Consider the following 16,459-nt stretch of genomic DNA (forward strand, 5'->3'; position numbering starts at 1 on the left):
CGGAATGCCAAGGTGAATAGCTGGGCCACAGATTCTGGCTAATGATCTTTCCCTTGAATGCAAGTAGCAATAAAAAACTGCCTAATCCCGGACTAAAGCATTCCTTGCAAGCCTCTAACATCATAACATAACTGAGCTGCTGGTAGCAAGCTAAGCAATACCTTCCCAAAATGAGAAGTACATGTGCTAATCCGCTCAATCAGCGCTCGATCAGGTTCGATCAGGCGAGATATAGAAAAGGTGGAAAGGGTCCAAATGGCTGTCCCTTCTTTTTTAGGGTGGGTCCTTCTGACTATCATAGGATTGCTTGTAAGAGTGGCCAGGGTCAGAGAAAAAACTTTCAACCCTTCTTAGTGTTCTATCCAGAAGCAGGCCTTTTCTGTGCCTTTAATTTCAGGCTTTTCCCAGCAGTCTCTGTTCTGCCTATGTAAATTAACAAAAGCAGTGCTTATTCATCACTTACTCTAATGTCCTTACTGTCCAGAAAGCTCTGCCTAAGTATGCTTTTTTTCTTTTTCAGTGAAATTCTAAATGTTTTTTCTGTCCAGTCTATGGCAGTAGAATGCTGCTTATGATGCCACATTTTGTTGAATCACCAAGGTACAACTACAGAGGAATATATGAGTCTGAACGACATGGAACTCTTAGCTAACACATCACAATGTGTGATGCTTGCCAACCAAGCACTAGATTCTGGAGCGCTGATGATCAGAACATTCTGCTCCTGAAGGAAAGGAAAGACAGCTTGATGGAAAATAAAGTCTCAGTTTATATTAACGCTCTCTCTCTCCCAATATCTATCTATCTATCTATCTATCTATCTATCTATCTATCTATCTATCTATCTATCTATCTATCTATCTATCTATCTATCTATCTATCTATCTATCTATCTATCTATCTATCTATCTATCTATCTATCTATCTATCTATCTATCTATCTATCTATCTATCTATCTATCTATCTATCTATCTATCTATCTTTATATATGGATACCTGAATACACATACATATAGATATGCCATGCATTCCTTTAGATTTGTTCCAACCTCTTACCATTTATTTGAGAATCCCTACTTTTCAAGTGACTGCAAATGAAGTCATCTCCGGCACTTTTTGGCCGGTGCAAGGTAACAAAAACACATGACAACTTTTAATAAAAATCATTGGTCTCTTTGTTAACGCGCACTGTCAAACATGGGGCTTTCACACGTCAGGTAAACATGATAACCAATACACAACAGAAGCAGATGTAGATTGCTTATCAATGCCGTGATAAAACAGTTGTGAATTGAGTAGAAGAAGGGCCCCTGAATTGATACTTATTATATAGAGCCTGTAAGATAGTGAAAAATGCAGGCTAGGAAAGGAGATGCAAATATCAATGTATTAGAAAAATACATAAAGAGGAGTTGATATGCTTTTATTCATTCAAGGCTAGAAAAAATCAACATACTATTGCAAGCATTCATACACCACCAAATAGAAATAAAGATTTCTGACATTAAACGTAAAGGTGACAATGCATTTGTATCATCACCTTGAGAAGGGTCACCGAGGAATTGAGCCCAGGGCTTCTGCACTTAAACACCAGAAACACTCCACTAAACTAAGATGCCTGTTGGTGCCAACAATTCCCAAAGTTAATGCATGTTCTAGGTGAGCAATGAACAGAATGCAGGGCTCTTTTGAAAGCGAGGTCTGTGAATCAACAGATACATCCACATGCCAATTACTTTAGTGTTTTTAAGAGAATTCACTTTCTTGGAATGAGTCTGCATGAAACCATCTTCAGGGCCTGGACAATTTCATGGCAAAACGGCACCTCTCAACATTGCAGCCAAGACAATATAACAACTGTTTCTGCCCGGTTTCGAACCGGGGACCTTTCGCGTGTGAGGCGAACGTGATAAGCACTACACTACAGAAACAGATGTCTACAGTTGATTCTACTGTGATGAAACTTCTCAAAACAGGCTATTCCAAGGGCCTCTGGTTTTAGATTTCTTTCATGCAACCTTCCCAGACAGCCCTAGCTGAACGCTTGTATATGCCATGCAAGTTCAGCATTTTTGCAAAATGCTTAAAGAGAAATGTTTCCTATTTGCTCAGGCAGGGCAAGGTTAAAAGCATGAGACTCTAGCAAATATTCATCCACTACTGCAAAGAGAAAATTGATATATGGCTTTGAAATGAATACTTCAATACTACTTTAAAAAAGCACCAATGAAAGGGCTCGTCTGGGATTTGAACCCGGGACCTCTCGCACCCAAAGCGAGAATCATACCCCTAGACCAACGAGCCTTCGAAAGGCCTGCACCTCTGAAAAGCTAATACCAGCTCAAAGCACGCAATGAAGATCATGCTGGGGACTTTTTCATGCTTGGTCTGTGAATATACATGAAATTCAGTGTCAACTTACCCTTTCTCAAACGATATCACTATCATTTATAAGTGTCCCCTTTTATTTTGTCCCAGCATTGGACACGTCTTACAGGAAGTCTGCACTTATTTATCTATTTCTGCATTGGCTAGACCCTAAAGAGAAAGAATAAAATGCTGTTCATAACAACATAAGAAACACATGTTGCATTTTCTCTCAAATGCTTATTCCCTTTGTGCAAATCGGAATGCCAAGGTGAATAGCTGGGCCACAGATTCTGGCTAATGATCTTTCCCTCGAATGCAACAAGCAAAAAAAACTGCCTAATGCAGGACTAAAGCATTCCTTTTTGCTCGAACATTAAATGCCTCCAAATGGTATTTAATTAACTTCCCGAGCCCCTGGAAGCATGAAAATCACTTTAAACATGCTAATTTTAGCTCTAACACTGATGATCCACCTACAAATGTGAACTGACGTTCAAAAATAAAACATTTGAAAACTGACCATTTTCCACATTTCTGAAGCATGACGTAATGGGGGGGTGTTATCTCTTTTGTCGAAAATCAGCCGTTTTTGCTCGAACATTAAATGCCTCCAAATGGTATTTAATTAACTTCCCGAGCCCCTGGAAGCATGAATATCACTTTAAACATGCTAATTTTAGCTCTAACACTGATGATCCACCTACAAATGTGAACTGACGTTCAAAAATAAAACATTTGAAAACTGACCATTTTCCACATTTCTGAAGCATGACGTAATGGGGGGGTGTTATCTCTTTTGTCGAAAATCAGCCGTTTTTGCTTGAACATTAAATGCCTCCAAATGGTATTTAATTAACTTCCTGAGCCCCTGGAAGCATGAAAATCACTTTAAACATGCTAATTTTAGCTCTAACACTGATGATCCACCTACAAATGTGAACTGACGTTCAAAAATAAAACATTTGAAAACGGACCATTTTCCACATTTCTGAAGCATGACGTAATGGGGGGGTGTTATCTCTTTTGTCGAAAATCAGCCGTTTTTGCTCGAACATTAAATGCCTCCAAATGGTATTTATTTCACTTCCCGAGCCCCTGGAAGCATGAAAATCACTTTAAACATGCTAATTTTAGCTCTAACACTGATGATCCACCTACAAATGTGAACTGACGTTCAAAAATAAAACATTTGAAAAGGACCATTTTCCACATTTCTGAAGCATGACGTAATGGGGGGGGTGTTATCTCTTTTGTCGAAAATCAGCCGTTTTTGCTCGAACATTAAATGCCTCCAAATGGTATTTAATTAACTTCCCGGGGTGAAGAAACCCTTTTTGAGAACTCAGAGTGAGTAAATTGGCCATTTTCATGCACTTTTAACCATTCCATAAATCTTGTGTTTTGGGCCCCTGGAAGCATGAAAATCAATTTAAACATGCTAATTTTAGCTCTAACACTGATGATCCACCTACAAATGTGAACTGACGTTCAAAAATAAAACATTTGAAAACGGACCATTTTCCACATTTCTGAAGCATGACGTAATGGGGGGGTGTTATCTCTTTTGTCGAAAATCAGCCGTTTTTGCTCGAACATTAAATGCCTCCAAATGGTATTTAATTAACTTCCCGAGCCCCTGGAAGCATGAAAATCACTTTAAACATGCTAATTTTAGCTCTAACACTGATGATCCACCTACAAATGTGAACTGACGTTCAAAAATAAAACATTTGAAAACGGACCATTTTCCACATTTCTGAAGCATGACGTAATGGGGGGGTGTTATCTCTTTTGTCGAAAATCAGCCGTTTTTGCTCGAACATTAAATGCCTCCAAATGGTATTTATTTCACTTCCCGAGCCCCTGGAAGCATGAAAATCACTTTAAACATGCTAATTTTAGCTCTAACACTGATGATCCACCTACAAATGTGAACTGACGTTCAAAAATAAAACATTTGAAAACGGACCATTTTCCACATTTCTGAAGCATGACGTAATGGGGGGGTGTTATCTCTTTTGTCGAAAATCAGCCGTTTTTGCTCGAACATTAAATGCCTCCAAATGGTATTTAATTAACTTCCCGAGCCCCTGGAAGCATGAAAATCACTTTAAACATGCTAATTTTAGCTCTAACACTGATGATCCACCTACAAATGTGAACTGACGTTCAAAAATAAAACATTTGAAAACGGACCATTTTCCACATTTCTGAAGCATGACGTAATGGGGGGGTGTTATCTCTTTTGTCGAAAATCAGCCGTTTTTGCTCGAACATTAAATGCCTCCAAATGGTATTTATTTCACTTCCCGAGCCCCTGGAAGCATGAAAATCACTTTAAACATGCTAATTTTAGCTCTAACACTGATGATCCACCTACAAATGTGAACTGACGTTCAAAAATAAAACATTTGAAAACGGACCATTTTCCACATTTCTGAAGCATGACGTAATGGGGGGGTGTTATCTCTTTTGTCGAAAATCAGCCGTTTTTGCTCGAACATTAAATGCCTCCAAATGGTATTTAATTAACTTCCCGAGCCCCTGGAAGCATGAAAATCACTTTAAACATGCTAATTTTAGCTCTAACACTGATGATCCACCTACAAATGTGAACTGACGTTCAAAAATAAAACATTTGAAAACGGACCATTTTCCACATTTCTGAAGCATGACGTAATGGGGGGGTGTTATCTCTTTTGTCGAAAATCAGCCGTTTTTGCTCGAACATTAAATGCCTCCAAATGGTATTTAATTAACTTCCCGAGCCCCTGGAAGCATGAAAATCACTTTAAACATGCTAATTTTAGCTCTAACACTGATGATCCACCTACAAATGTGAACTGACGTTCAAAAATAAAACATTTGAAAACGGACCATTTTCCACATTTCTGAAGCATGACGTAATGGGGGGGTGTTATCTCTTTTGTCGAAAATCAGCCGTTTTTGCTCGAACATTAAATGCCTCCAAATGGTATTTAATTAACTTCCCGAGCCCCTGGAAGCATGAAAATCACTTTAAACATGCTAATTTTACCTGTAACACTGATGATCCACCTACAAATGTGAACTGACGTTCAAAAATAAAACATTTGAAAACGGACCATTTTCCACATTTCTGAAGCATGACGTAATGGGGGGTGTTATCTCTTTTGTCGAAAATCAGCCGTTTTTGCTCGAACATTAAATGCCTCCAAATGGTATTTAATTAACTTCCCGGGGTGAAGAAACCCTTTTTGAGAACTCAGAGTGAGTAAATTGGCCATTTTCATGCACTTTTAACCATTCCATAAATCTTGTGTTTTGGGCCCCTGGAAGCATGAAAATCACTTTAAACATGCTAATTTTAGCTCTAACACTGATGATCCACCTACAAATGTGAACTGACGTTCAAAAATAAAACATTTGAAAACGGACCATTTTCCACATTTCTGAAGCATGACGTAATGGGGGGGTGTTATCTCTTTTGTCGAAAATCAGCCATTTTTGCTCGAACATTAAATGCCTCCAAATGGTATTTAATTAACTTCCCGGGGTGAGAAACCCTTTTTGAGAACTCAGAGTGAGTAAATTGGCCATTTTCATGCACTTTTAACCATTCCATAAATCTTGTGTTTTGGGCCCCTGGAAGCATGAAAATCACTTTAAACATGCTAATTTTAGCTCTAACACTGATGATCCACCTACAAATGTGAACTGACGTTCAAAAATAAAACATTTGAAAAAGGACCATTTTCCACATTTCTGAAGCATGACGTAATGGGGGGGTGTTATCTCTTTTGTCGAAAATCAGCCGTTTTTGCTCGAACATTAAATGCCTCCAAATGGTATTTAATTAACTTCCCGAGCCCCTGGAAGCATGAAAATCACTTTAAACATGCTAATTTTAGCTCTAACACTGATGATCCACCTACAAATGTGAACTGACGTTCAAAAATAAAACATTTGAAAACGGACCATTTTCCACATTTCTGAAGCATGACGTAATGGGGGGGTGTTATCTCTTTTGTCGAAAATCAGCCGTTTTTGCTCGAACATTAAATGCCTCCAAATGGTATTTAATTAACTTCCCGAGCCCCTGGAAGCATGAAAATCACTTTAAACATGCTAATTTTAGCTCTAACACTGATGATCCACCTACAAATGTGAACTGACGTTCAAAAATAAAACATTTGAAAACGGACCATTTTCCACATTTCTGAAGCATGACGTAATGGGGGGGTGTTATCTCTTTTGTCGAAAATCAGCCGTTTTTGCTCGAACATTAAATGCCTCCAAATGGTATTTAATTAACTTCCCGAGCCCCTGGAAGCATGAAAATCACTTTAAACATGCTAATTTTAGCTCTAACACTGATGATCCACCTACAAATGTGAACTGACGTTCAAAAATAAAACATTTGAAAACGGACCATTTTCCACATTTCTGAAGCATGACGTAATGGGGGGGTGTTATCTCTTTTGTCGAAAATCAGCCGTTTTTGCTCGAACATTAAATGCCTCCAAATGGTATTTATTTCACTTCCCGAGCCCCTGGAAGCATGAAAATCACTATAAACATGCTAATTTTAGCTCTAACACTGATGATCCACCTACAAATGTGAACTGACGTTCAAAAATAAAACATTTGAAAACGGACCATTTTCCACATTTCTGAAGCATGACGTAATGGGGGGGTGTTATCTCTTTTGTCGAAAATCAGCCGTTTTTGCTCGAACATTAAATGCCTCCAAATGGTATTTAATTAACTTCCCGGGGTGAAGAAACCCTTTTTGAGAACTCAGAGTGAGTAAATTGGCCATTTTCATGCACTTTTAACCATTCCATAAATCTTGTGTTTTGGGCCCCTGGAAGCATGAAAATCAATTTAAACATGCTAATTTTAGCTCTAACACTGATGATCCACCTACAAATGTGTACTGACGTTCAAAAATAAAACATTTGAAAACGGACCATTTTCCACATTTCTGAAGCATGACGTAATGGGGGGGTGTTATCTCTTTTGTCGAAAATCAGCCGTTTTTGCTCGAACATTAAATGCCTCCAAATGGTATTTATTTCACTTCCCGAGCCCCTGGAAGCATGAAAATCACTTTAAACATGCTAATTTTAGCTCTAACACTGATGATCCACCTACAAATGTGAACTGACGTTCATAAATAAAACATTTGAAAACGGACCATTTTCCACATTTCTGAAGCATGACGTAATGGGGGGGGGTGTTATCTCTTTTGTCGAAAATCAGCCGTTTTTGCTCGAACATTAAATGCCTCCAAATGGTATTTAATTAACTTCCCGAGCCCCTGGAAGCATGAAAATCACTTTAAACATGTTAATTTTAGCTCTAACACTGATGATCCACCTACAAATGTGAACTGACATTCAAAAATAAAACATTTGAAAACGGACCATTTTCCACATTTCTGAAGCATGACGTAATGGGGGGGTGTTATCTCTTTTGTCGAAAATCAGCCGTTTTTGTTTGAACATTAAATGCCTCCAAATGGTATTTAATTAACTTCCAGAGCCCCTGGAAGCATGAAAATCACTTCAAACATGCTAATTTTAGCTCTAACACTGATGATCCACCTACAAATGTGAACTGACGTTCAAAAATAAAACATTTGAAAACGGACCATTTTCCACATTTCTGAAGCATGACGTAATGGGGGGGTGTTATCTCTTTTGTCGAAAATCAGCCGTTTTTGCTCGAACATTAAATGCCTCCAAATGGTATTTAATTAACTTCCCGAGCCCCTGGAAGCATGAAAATCACTTTAAACATGCTAATTTTAACTCTAACACTGATGATCCACCTACAAATGTGAACTGACGTTCAAAAATAAAACATTTGAAAACGGACCATTTTCCACATTTCTGAAGCATGACGTAATGGGGGTGTGTTATCTCTTTTGTCGAAAATCAGCCGTTTTTGCTCGAACATTAAATGCCTCCAAATGGTATTTAATTAACTTCCCGAGCCCCTGGAAGCATGAAAATCACTTTAAACATGCTAATTTTAGCTGTAACACTGATGATCCACCTACAAATGTGAACTGACGTTCAAAAATAAAACATTTGAAAACGGACCATTTTCCACATTTCTGAAGCATGACGTAATGGGGGGTGTTATCTCTTTTGTCGAAAATCAGCCGTTTTTGCTCGAACATTAAATGCCTCCAAATGGTATTTAATTAACTTCCCGGGGTGAAGAAACCCTTTTTGAGAACTCAGAGTGAGTAAATTGGCCATTTTCATGCACTTTTAACCATTCCATAAATCTTGTGTTTTGGGCCCCTGGAAGCATGAAAATCACTTTAAACATGCTAATTTTAGCTCTAACACTGATGATCCACCTACAAATGTGAACTGACGTTCAAAAATAAAACATTTGAAAACGGACCATTTTCCACATTTCTGAAGCATGACGTAATGGGGGGGTGTTATCTCTTTTGTCGAAAATCAGCCGTTTTTGCTCGAACATTAAATGCCTCCAAATGGTATTTAATTAACTTCCCGGGGTGAAGAAACCCTTTTTGAGAACTCAGAGTGAGTAAATTGGCCATTTTCATGCACTTTTAACCATTCCATAAATCTTGTGTTTTGGGCCCCTGGAAGCATGAAAATCACTTTAAACATGCTAATTTTAGCTCTAACACTGATGATCCACCTACAAATGTGAACTGACGTTCAAAAATAAAACATTTGAAAACGGACCATTTTCCACATTTCTGAAGCATGACGTAATAGGGGGGTGTTATCTCTTTTGTCGAAAATCAGCCGTTTTTGCTCGAACATTAAATGCCTCCAAATGGTATTTAATTAACTTCCCGAGCCCCTGGAAGCATGAAAATCACTTTAAACATGCTAATTTTAGCTCTAACACTGATGATCCACCTACAAATGTGAACTGACGTTCAAAAATAAAACATTTGAAAACAGACCATTTTCCACATTTCTGAAGCATGACGTAATGGGGGGGTGTTATCTCTTTTGTCGAAAATCAGCCGTTTTTGCTCGAACATTAAATGCCTCCAAATGGTATTTAATTAACTTCCCGGGGTGAAGAAACCCTTTTTGAGAATCAGAGTGAGTAAATTGGCCATTTTCATGCACTTTTAACCATTCCATAAATCTTGTGTTTTGGGCCCCTGGAAGCATGAAAATCAATTTAAACATGCTAATTTTAGCTCTAACACTGATGATCCACCTACAAATGTGAACTGACGTTCAAAAATAAAACATTTGAAAACGGACCATTTTCCACATTTCTGAAGCATGACGTAATGGGGGGGTGTTATCTCTTTTGTCGAAAATCAGCCGTTTTTGCTCGAACATTAAATGCCTCCAAATGGTATTAATTTCACTTCCCGAGCCCCTGGAAGCATGAAAATCACTTTAAACATGCTAATTTTAGCTCTAACACTGATGATCCACCTACAAATGTGAACTGACGTTCAAAAATAAAACATTTGAAAACGGACCATTTTCCACATTTCTGAAGCATGACGTAATGGGGGGGTGTTATCTCTTTTGTCGAAAATCAGCCGTTTTTGCTCGAACATTAAATGCCTCCAAATGGTATTTAATTAACTTCCCGGGGTGAAGAAACCCTTTTTGAGAACTCAGAGTGAGTAAATTGGCCATTTTCATGCACTTTTAACCATTCCATAAATCTTGTGTTTTGGGCCCCTGGAAGCATGAAAATCACTTTAAACATGCTAATTTTAGCTCTAACACTGATGATCCACCTACAAATGTGAACTGACGTTCAAAAATAAAACATTTGAAAAAGGACCATTTTCCACATTTCTGAAGCATGACGTAATGGGGGGGTGTTATCTCTTTTGTCGAAAATCAGCCGTTTTTGCTCGAACATTAAATGCCTCCAAATGGTATTTAATTAACTTCCCGAGCCCCTGGAAGCATGAAAATCACTTTAAACATGCTAATTTTAGCTCTAACACTGATGATCCACCTACAAATGTGAACTGACGTTCAAAAATAAAACATTTGAAAACGGACCATTTTCCACATTTCTGAAGCATGACGTAATGGGGGGGTGTTATCTCTTTTGTCGAAAATCAGCCGTTTTTGCTCGAACATTAAATGCCTCCAAATGGTATTTAATTAACTTCCCGAGCCCCTGGAAGCATGAAAATCACTTTAAACATGCTAATTTTAGCTCTAACACTGATGATCCACCTACAAATGTGAACTGACGTTCAAAAATAAAACATTTGAAAACGGACCATTTTCCACATTTCTGAAGCATGACGTAATGGGGGGGTGTTATCTCTTTTGTCGAAAATCAGCCGTTTTTGCTCGAACATTAAATGCCTCCAAATGGTATTTAATTAACTTCCCGAGCCCCTGGAAGCATGAAAATCACTTTAAACATGCTAATTTTAGCTCTAACACTGATGATCCACCTACAAATGTGAACTGACGTTCAAAAATAAAACATTTGAAAACGGACCATTTTCCACATTTCTGAAGCATGACGTAATGGGGGGGTGTTATCTCTTTTGTCGAAAATCAGCCGTTTTTGCTCGAACATTAAATGCCTCCAAATGGTATTTATTTCACTTCCCGAGCCCCTGGAAGCATGAAAATCACTATAAACATGCTAATTTTAGCTCTAACACTGATGATCCACCTACAAATGTGAACTGACGTTCAAAAATAAAACATTTGAAAACGGACCATTTTCCACATTTCTGAAGCATGACGTAATGGGGGGGTGTTATCTCTTTTGTCGAAAATCAGCCGTTTTTGCTCGAACATTAAATGCCTCCAAATGGTATTTAATTAACTTCCCGAGCCCCTGGAAGCATGAAAATCACTTTAAACATGCTAATTTTAGCTCTAACACTGATGATCCACCTACAAATGTGAACTGACGTTCAAAAATAAAACATTTGAAAACGGACCATTTTCCACATTTCTGAAGCATGACGTAATGGGGGGGTGTTATCTCTTTTGTCGAAAATCAGCCGTTTTCGCTCGAACATTAAATGCCTCCAAATGGTATTTATTTCACTTCCCGAGCCCCTGGAAGCATGAAAATCACTATAAACATGCTAATTTTAGCTCTAACACTGATGATCCACCTACAAATGTGAACTGACGTTCAAAAATAAAACATTTGAAAACGGACCATTTTCCACATTTCTGAAGCATGACGTAATGGGGGGGTGTTATCTCTTTTGTCGAAAATCAGCCGTTTTTGCTCGAACATTAAATGCCTCCAAATGGTATTAATTTCACTTCCCGAGCCCCTGGAAGCATGAAAATCACTTTAAACATGCTAATTTTAGCTCTAACACTGATGATCCACCTACAAATGTGAACTGACGTTCAAAAATAAAACATTTGAAAACGGACCATTTTCCACATTTCTGAAGCATGACGTAATGGGGGGGTGTTATCTCTTTTGTCGAAAATCAGCCGTTTTTGCTCGAACATTAAATGCCTCCAAATGGTATTTAATTAACTTCCCGGGGTGAAGAAACCCTTTTTGAGAACTCAGAGTGAGTAAATTGGCCATTTTCATGCACTTTTAACCATTCCATAAATCTTGTGTTTTGGGCCCCTGGAAGCATGAAAATCACTTTAAACATGCTAATTTTAGCTCTAACACTGATGATCCACCTACAAATGTGAACTGACGTTCAAAAATAAAACATTTGAAAAAGGACCATTTTCCACATTTCTGAAGCATGACGTAATGGGGGGGTGTTATCTCTTTTGTCGAAAATCAGCCGTTTTTGCTCGAACATTAAATGCCTCCAAATGGTATTTAATTAACTTCCCGAGCCCCTGGAAGCATGAAAATCACTTTAAACATGCTAATTTTAGCTCTAACACTGATGATCCACCTACAAATGTGAACTGACGTTCAAAAATAAAACATTTGAAAACGGACCATTTTCCACATTTCTGAAGCATGACGTAATGGGGGGGTGTTATCTCTTTTGTCGAAAATCAGCCGTTTTTGCTCGAACATTAAATGCCTCCAAATGGTATTTAATTAACTTCCCGAGCCCCTGGAAGCATGAAAATCACTTTAAACATGCTAATTTTAGCTCTAACACTGATGATCCACCTACAAATGTGAACTGACGTTCAAAAATAAAACATTTGAAAACGGACCATTTTCCACATTTCTGAAGCATGACGTAATGGGGGGGTGTTATCTCTTTTGTCGAAAATCAGCCGTTTTTGCTCGAACATTAAATGCCTCCAAATGGTATTTAATTAACTTCCCGAGCCCCTGGAAGCATGAAAATCACTTTAAACATGCTAATTTTAGCTCTAACACTGATGATCCACCTACAAATGTGAACTGACGTTCAAAAATAAAACATTTGAAAACGGACCATTTTCCACATTTCTGAAGCATGACGTAATGGGGGGGTGTTATCTCTTTTGTCGAAAATCAGCCGTTTTTGCTCGAACATTAAATGCCTCCAAATGGTATTTATTTCACTTCCCGAGCCCCTGGAAGCATGAAAATCACTATAAACATGCTAATTTTAGCTCTAACACTGATGATCCACCTACAAATGTGAACTGACGTTCAAAAATAAAACATTTGAAAACGGACCATTTTCCACATTTCTGAAGCATGACGTAATGGGGGGGTGTTATCTCTTTTGTCGAAAATCAGCCGTTTTTGCTCGAACATTAAATGCCTCCAAATGGTATTTAATTAACTTCCCGGGGTGAAGAAACCCTTTTTGAGAACTCAGAGTGAGTAAATTGGCCATTTTCATGCACTTTTAACCATTCCATAAATCTTGTGTTTTGGGCCCCTGGAAGCATGAAAATCAATTTAAACATGCTAATTTTAGCTCTAACACTGATGATCCACCTACAAATGTGTACTGACGTTCAAAAATAAAACATTTGAAAACGGACCATTTTCCACATTTCTGAAGCATGACGTAATGGGGGGGTGTTATCTCTTTTGTCGAAAATCAGCCGTTTTTGCTCGAACATTAAATGCCTCCAAATGGTATTTAATTAACTTCCCGAGCCCCTGGAAGCATGAAAATCACTTTAAACATGCTAATTTTACCTGTAACACTGATGATCCACCTACAAATGTGAACTGACGTTCAAAAATAAAACATTTGAAAACGGACCATTTTCCACATTTCTGAAGCATGACGTAATGGGGGGTGTTATCTCTTTTGTCGAAAATCAGCCGTTTTTGCTCGAACATTAAATGCCTCCAAATGGTATTTAATTAACTTCCCGGGGTGAAGAAACCCTTTTTGAGAACTCAGAGTGAGTAAATTGGCCATTTTCATGCACTTTTAACCATTCCATAAATCTTGTGTTTTGGGCCCCTGGAAGCATGAAAATCACTTTAAACATGCTAATTTTAGCTCTAACACTGATGATCCACCTACAAATGTGAACTGACGTTCAAAAATAAAACATTTGAAAACGGACCATTTTCCACATTTCTGAAGCATGACGTAATGGGGGGGTGTTATCTCTTTTGTCGAAAATCAGCCATTTTTGCTCGAACATTAAATGCCTCCAAATGGTATTTAATTAACTTCCCGGGGTGAGAAACCCTTTTTGAGAACTCAGAGTGAGTAAATTGGCCATTTTCATGCACTTTTAACCATTCCATAAATCTTGTGTTTTGGGCCCCTGGAAGCATGAAAATCACTTTAAACATGCTAATTTTAGCTCTAACACTGATGATCCACCTACAAATGTGAACTGACGTTCAAAAATAAAACATTTGAAAAAGGACCATTTTCCACATTTCTGAAGCATGACGTAATGGGGGGGTGTTATCTCTTTTGTCGAAAATCAGCCGTTTTTGCTCGAACATTAAATGCCTCCAAATGGTATTTAATTAACTTCCCGAGCCCCTGGAAGCATGAAAATCACTTTAAACATGCTAATTTTAGCTCTAACACTGATGATCCACCTACAAATGTGAACTGACGTTCAAAAATAAAACATTTGAAAACGGACCATTTTCCACATTTCTGAAGCATGACGTAATGGGGGGGTGTTATCTCTTTTGTCGAAAATCAGCCGTTTTTGCTCGAACATTAAATGCCTCCAAATGGTATTTAATTAACTTCCCGAGCCCCTGGAAGCATGAAAATCACTTTAAACATGCTAATTTTAGCTCTAACACTGATGATCCACCTACAAATGTGAACTGACGTTCAAAAATAAAACATTTGAAAACGGACCATTTTCCACATTTCTGAAGCATGACGTAATGGGGGGGTGTTATCTCTTTTGTCGAAAATCAGCCGTTTTTGCTCGAACATTAAATGCCTCCAAATGGTATTTAATTAACTTCCCGAGCCCCTGGAAGCATGAAAATCACTTTAAACATGCTAATTTTAGCTCTAACACTGATGATCCACCTACAAATGTGAACTGACGTTCAAAAATAAAACATTTGAAAACGGACCATTTTCCACATTTCTGAAGCATGACGTAATGGGGGGGTGTTATCTCTTTTGTCGAAAATCAGCCGTTTTTGCTCGAACATTAAATGCCTCCAAATGGTATTTATTTCACTTCCCGAGCCCCTGGAAGCATGAAAATCACTATAAACATGCTAATTTTAGCTCTAACACTGATGATCCACCTACAAATGTGAACTGACGTTCAAAAATAAAACATTTGAAAACGGACCATTTTCCACATTTCTGAAGCATGACGTAATGGGGGGGTGTTATCTCTTTTGTCGAAAATCAGCCGTTTTTGCTCGAACATTAAATGCCTCCAAATGGTATTTAATTAACTTCCCGGGGTGAAGAAACCCTTTTTGAGAACTCAGAGTGAGTAAATTGGCCATTTTCATGCACTTTTAACCATTCCATAAATCTTGTGTTTTGGGCCCCTGGAAGCATGAAAATCAATTTAAACATGCTAATTTTAGCTCTAACACTGATGATCCACCTACAAATGTGTACTGACGTTCAAAAATAAAACATTTGAAAACGGACCATTTTCCACATTTCTGAAGCATGACGTAATGGGGGGGTGTTATCTCTTTTGTCGAAAATCAGCCGTTTTTGCTCGAACATTAAATGCCTCCAAATGGTATTTATTTCACTTCCCGAGCCCCTGGAAGCATGAAAATCACTTTAAACATGCTAATTTTAGCTCTAACACTGATGATCCACCTACAAATGTGAACTGACGTTCATAAATAAAACATTTGAAAACGGACCATTTTCCACATTTCTGAAGCATGACGTAATGGGGGGGGGTGTTATCTCTTTTGTCGAAAATCAGCCGTTTTTGCTCGAACATTAAATGCCTCCAAATGGTATTTAATTAACTTCCCGAGCCCCTGGAAGCATGAAAATCACTTTAAACATGTTAATTTTAGCTCTAACACTGATGATCCACCTACAAATGTGAACTGACATTCAAAAATAAAACATTTGAAAACGGACCATTTTCCACATTTCTGAAGCATGACGTAATGGGGGGGTGTTATCTCTTTTGTCGAAAATCAGCCGTTTTTGTTTGAACATTAAATGCCTCCAAATGGTATTTAATTAACTTCCAGAGCCCCTGGAAGCATGAAAATCACTTCAAACATGCTAATTTTAGCTCTAACACTGATGATCCACCTACAAATGTGAACTGACGTTCAAAAATAAAACATTTGAAAACGGACCATTTTCCACATTTCTGAAGCATGACGTAATGGGGGGGTGTTATCTCTTTTGTCGAAAATCAGCCGTTTTTGCTCGAACATTAAATGCCTCCAAATGGTATTTAATTAACTTCCCGAGCCCCTGGAAGCATGAAAATCACTTTAAACATGCTAATTTTAACTCTAACACTGATGATCCACCTACAAATGTGAACTGACGTTCAAAAATAAAACATTTGAAAACGGACCATTTTCCACATTTCTGAAGCATGACGTAATGGGGGTGTGTTATCTCTTTTGTCGAAAATCAGCCGTTTTTGCTCGAACATTAAATGCCTCCAAATGGTATTTAATTAACTTCCCGAGCCCCTGGAAGCATGAAAATCACTTTAAACATGCTAATTTTAGCTGTAACACTGATGATCCACC

The sequence above is a fragment of the Lissotriton vulgaris genome, unplaced genomic scaffold, assembly GCF_964263255.1.
Source record: "Lissotriton vulgaris unplaced genomic scaffold, aLisVul1.2 SCAFFOLD_496, whole genome shotgun sequence".
Classification (NCBI taxonomy): Eukaryota; Metazoa; Chordata; class Amphibia; order Caudata; family Salamandridae; genus Lissotriton; species Lissotriton vulgaris.